Source organism: Coenobita brevimanus, chromosome 22 (assembly GCF_032717465.1).
Source record: "Coenobita brevimanus isolate Jiangsu-jjx chromosome 22, ASM3271746v2, whole genome shotgun sequence".
Taxonomy (NCBI): Eukaryota; Metazoa; Arthropoda; class Malacostraca; order Decapoda; family Coenobitidae; genus Coenobita; species Coenobita brevimanus.
The window spans coordinates 11,779,318-11,785,030 of NC_136975.1; positions in this window are offsets into that span (position 1 = coordinate 11,779,318).

A 5,713-nucleotide genomic window follows, 5' to 3' on the forward strand; every position below is an offset into this window, starting at 1 on the left:
ACGAAAGATCCCATTGACGTATATATACGTCCACACGTTTTGTCACTGTCAGTCCCATTGATGTATATAAATGCGCATCAATTGCAAGGTCCATAATTTGCACAGTTTTCATTTTTTGCGCATGATTTTTGGTATGTACACACGGGACACCTTCCTGTACAAGATGCCAGGCAGAGACAATGCCTTCCCCTGCATGACCTTCCCCCCCCCGCACGCCATTGTCTCAACAATTCACCTGTTACCAGTGACCTGGCCAGGAAAGACATGTCATGCCACGTTACGAAATTCAGGCCAGAGTGATCCCCCAGTCAATGTCAATGTATTTACGTAGCATTAGAGGAAGAAACAGTCAGAAATGATGATCAGGTAATGTTGCCAAAGAAGGTCAGGTATGTTGATGTGTTTGGTGAGTGAAACAATGCTTATATGCCTATATTATTGTGTGAAAACCAATATACTTTCGTACTACATATAAAGTCGTACCAAATAAATAAATACCGTTTATGAGTGGTGTGGAATAGTTACCCTCCCATAGAACTCGTTTTCTTTGGAGAGAGCCTGATAGAAAACCCAGTAAGGTAAGGAGTACTGGTACCTGTACTGAGTATTTTAAACCTCAGGTGAGTGATTTCTCCATGAATTTTTTATGTTTCTCAACAAAAGTGGAGGTTTGAGCCAAAAAAATATTTTTCCAAAATTGGTCAGGACTGGGGGGAGTCAGTGGTGGAATATCAGTCAGGAGGGGAAGGATTAATGCATTAGTAAATTCCTCTACATACTGAGGGTTTGCCTATTAGTTATTTAGCAATAATTAACGTATTATAGAAATGTATGGCTATTTGACAATATCATGGTTGTATGACCCGAGTCCCTTTAAGTCGTTACACTGGGTGGATCACGTAATAACATTTCATTACTATATTTGTTACACATATCAGGTTTTCTGCCCTTGTTGTCAGTTATATTTGCACGACAAATTATGGTATCTGTGGGTTTTGAGACAAGCAAAACAAAGAAAAGATATTTACTGCGGGAATAGGAAACCATTTCTCATTTCATGTAATAACTCGAAAGAAACACTTAATGATACGGTAACATGACCGTGATAGCCCCCACAAATATCCTACAAGAGGATGAATAGAAATAGAATAATATTCCCCACACCATATATCTATATATATATATATGTAGATAGATATAGATATATAGGTATATATATAAATGTGGTGTGGGGAATGTTTTTTTCTGTTCATCCTCTTGCAGGAAATTTATGGGGGTTATCACGGTCATGTTACTGTTTCATTATGTGTTTCGTGTTATTACATGAACTGAGAAATGGTTTCCTATTCCCGCAGTAAATATCTTTTCTTTGCTTGTCTCAGTACCCCCGAATACCATTGTTTGTCGTGCAAATATCACTGATAACAAGAGTAGAAAACCTGATACGTGTAACAAATATAGTATTGAAATGTTATTACGTGATCCACTCAGTGTAACAACTTAAAGGGACTCGGTCATACAACCATGATATTGTTATATGTCCATACTTTTCTATAATACGTTTATTATTGCTAAATAACTAATAGGCAAACCCGAATTATGCAGCGGAATTTACTAATGCATTAGTCACACGCCCGTAGCAAATTCTTGGGGAGATGAATGGCGGACAACAAACCACGTATGTAATCAATAGCAGGTAGAATTATTTCAGTAAAATTATTCCATGTTGTATTACCATATGTGCAATGATACTGTCCATTATTGTTTATATCCCACCTATCTCTTTTTCATGATCTCTCGTTTATATGAAGCAGTTCCATTGTCAGCTTCACTGTGTTACTAGGGGAGTCTGACTCAACTACCTGTCGTTCAGTAAGAGTAGAGCGGGCCAAACACCCTCCACCACAGGTGTCTCAGGGAATCATGAGCGCGATTGTACAGCTCCGGTCAGAATTTGGTGATACAGTCAGCACTGCAAACGCCAAAGCGTCTGGGGTTCAGAGTTCGAGAATTTCCACTCACGTGTCTGACACACACACACACACACACACACACACTGACAGAGAGAGAGAGAGAAAGAGAGAGAGAGAGAGAGAGAGAGAGAGGGAGTAATACACCCAAGGCATGGTAACGGACATTGACGGAGCGTCTCCCTATCACATTACAATCACGACCAATATTTCTATGAAATATGTAATCCACATATTTCAATATATGTAAAAGAATAGCGATTTTAATATTACGTTATTCCCATGTCACATGAATTAATGTGGTTAGGCAACACAGTATTATAATAACCCAGAATACATCCTATGATTGTATAGTCATAGCTAGGAAACACTGACAGGTAACATTTTATAATATGCCTTGCCCATTGCAATTGATGTTTTAATTTCAAACTACACTTGTGTAGTTAAATAGATGATGAAAGTATAGCACACCTGTGTCCCGTGAGTAAGCTATGAAACACACGGATGGTCGTGTCACCTTACATTTTGTCTAAGCTACGGGTTAATCACATAAGTGACGGATGCGGCCAGAACGTGGATAAGCGTCTTATTTTAAGTTATGATTAGTAAAGTGAAATCAATATATTGTTTTCTCTCTTAATAATGTAATAAACGTAATAATAAACACTGAAAGGGATGAAAGACTCATTTGCTCTGATATTTACTATTACCATACGTAATATCCAGTCCACCCACCATTTTTCACAATCAGCGTTAATGATGCCAGAAACGTTTGCATCAGATCAAGAATTTCGACTCGCGTGTCTGACACTGATAGAGAGGGAAGGAGGAAGGAAATCATCCGAAATTTCTTTGTATCATACGGATCTTGGGATTACCAGTCCCCAGGAAAATACAGTATGAACAGGAAGGAGCAAAACCTGGAGTTGAGAGGCAGCATCATCGCTCTGCGCGATAGTGGGCTGTCTATACGTGCTATCGCTCAGCGACTTGGCCCGGCACCAAGGATCGTCGCCAAGTGGATTACGAGGTGGAACACCAACGGAAACATAAACGACCTGCTTAAGGTCTTTAAGTTCTACGTGCATACTTGGATTTGTTATAGTAGGAGTACACAGGGGCGTCCACAGGATTTTTTGTAAGGGGGGGCAAAATAAGAGAAATTATACATATATGTGCAGTTTTATCAAAATACACACACTCCAAATAGGCAAAGGCATTTACTTACATGAGTTACATGACTTACATCAAATGCATAATGACAGAATGCATGAATCGACTCAAATCACTCAATCATCCTTGAACAAGAACTGAAGCCGTCAAATTCCAAGGGGGGGCAACTGCCCTCCCTTGCCCCCTCCCCCTCCGGACGCCCATGCCAGTATACATAAGATAGTGTATGTGAACAGTTATAAATATTTTACCTATGAGGTTACAGTTATTACATTGAAATTTTCAATATACAGATATTCATATTCTACGAAAATACATATTATCTGCGATTACATCTACAACCATCAACAATTGTCTTGTGACCTGCATTACTGGTTGGTGGTCGGGCAGTGTAGGGTATCAGAGGTTTATTCCTGTCAGTAATGGGGTTGGAGTAAAGAAGGGTCTGTGTTAAACTGTTAAGCGTGCTATAATGGTTAATTGTTGTTCACGGTAACGTATGACTTACAGTAACATTATAGTACAGTAGTAGTTCATATTTACATGTTATCTATGTTTATCTAAAGCATCCGAACCTGGCTGTAGCAAAGACGTGAGCAAAATGCATTGTAGCTCTGGCTTCCTCTTTAGTCTTCTGATAACCTTATCATCTCTCCCACCCTCCTGTTCTCAAATGACCATGTCATATGAAATGTAGAGGAGATGTTTAGTTTTTCCACATACCCTTTGACTACAAATCCATATCATTGTTTTACTTAAGCATAACTGGTGATTAAACTATTGATTACGTTTAGGATCCATTAACATTACAAAAAGATCCGTATTATGCTACATATCTATGTTACGTGATTCCTCTTCCACCAGTGTTAGCGAAATAGGGGTGAGCATTGATAAAACAGATAAGGGATGAGGAGAAAATATATGGGTGTATAGAGTAATATAAACAGTCCTGTTCACACGTTCCTCTGTCGGTAATATCAATAAGGAAATTGTCCCAGCTGATTAACAGTGTGTTGTCAAACTCTCGTGGATACTTTGGTGACAGTGTTAGCACGTGTAGTAACGTAGTCCATTCGTCGAGACTGATACAACCAAGCGACCTGCATATGGCAACATCTCCCCGCTGAATGGCTCTGACAAGGTGAGAGAGTGACGTTCGCCCCATGAAATGATACTGCATATGCAGATCGTTCAGGTTCACGGAATCGGACGGATGCACTAAAACCTTACATAGTCATTAGGAAAGACCCAAGCAAGCTATAATAGTAACGTTTGAGAACACCTCAATAAATGCATCACAACCTCGTTGGGTTTACAGCAAACTCCATTTCTTAGAGAGAACAGGAGCCCTAAGGAGGACGACACCAGTAGAGGATGGGAACATTATTGTGGCAGCGGAAGCTAACCCCATTACCAACGCAGCGGCACTAAGGCATGACTTGCAGTTAGAAGTGTCAGGCAGAACTGTAAAGAGAAGGTTACATCGCGCTAGAATATACCATCGCACCCCAGCTCAGAAGGAACAGCTGACGGAGCAGCACCGTGCAGGAAGACTGGCTTTTGCACAGCTCCATGTTGAGCAGGATGATGACTTATGGAGCAGAGCCATCTTTACAGATGAGAAGCATTTCTCCTCTAGTTCCCATGGCAGAGTCTATTGTTGGAGGAGGGATAATACACGGTAAGATATGAACTGTCGACAGTCTTGCAATACATACGGCTTAATTGCAAATTAATAATCACAGATTTAAATACTGTAAAACGTATTACGTTGTTGAGAGTGTGGATGTGATGCAAATGTGACCAGAGTTTGCATGGTTGTTTTAGTTTTTTGGTTTATTGTGACCCCGCCTTGGCGGGATGAGGCGATTAAGGGATCACATGCTCATCACATTTACACTCCAAACACCTTTTACTGTGACCCAACTTTGTGTCCGTTCCAAAGCACATGGAAAAATAAAACAAAAATGGCCGTTTCATACGCACAGGGTCTGGGTCACCAGCGTCACGACACCCCCCTTACCACATTGCGCCGTCTTTTTCTCTCCCTTGCACGACTTTAATTATATACACTGCTCTTGGGTGTCTGCCCATTCCTCTCCTCCATCCTTCTTTCCTTCCATCTCTTCTGTCTTTCTTTCCCTCGTTCTTTCCTCACTCTTCTGCCTACGGGTGACAGTACACTCCCTTTTCTGTCTTTCTTTCCTTCGTTCTTTCCTCGCTCTTCTGCCTACGGGTGACAGTACACTCCCTTTTCTGTCTTTCTTTCCTTCGTTCTTTCCTCTTCCTTCTGCCTGTGGGTGACTCTACGCTGAGTGACAAGCCAAATGGTTTCCTGTACACTAGGAAACCATTTACTATGCTGGATGGTAACCATGTAACCAGATTTTGGCGCCTGGTGGTGTAGTGGATAATTACGGAAGCCCAATTGGATTGAGCTGGTGTAGGCTTATATCCAAGGGGTGGTTGGAGTTTACTGCTCACTTAATGCCACTCAGGGATGAGTGAGGCTGGTCACTCTCATCTTAAATGTCAGGACCAACTTGCCTAGCCCCGGGCTCCTACGTTCC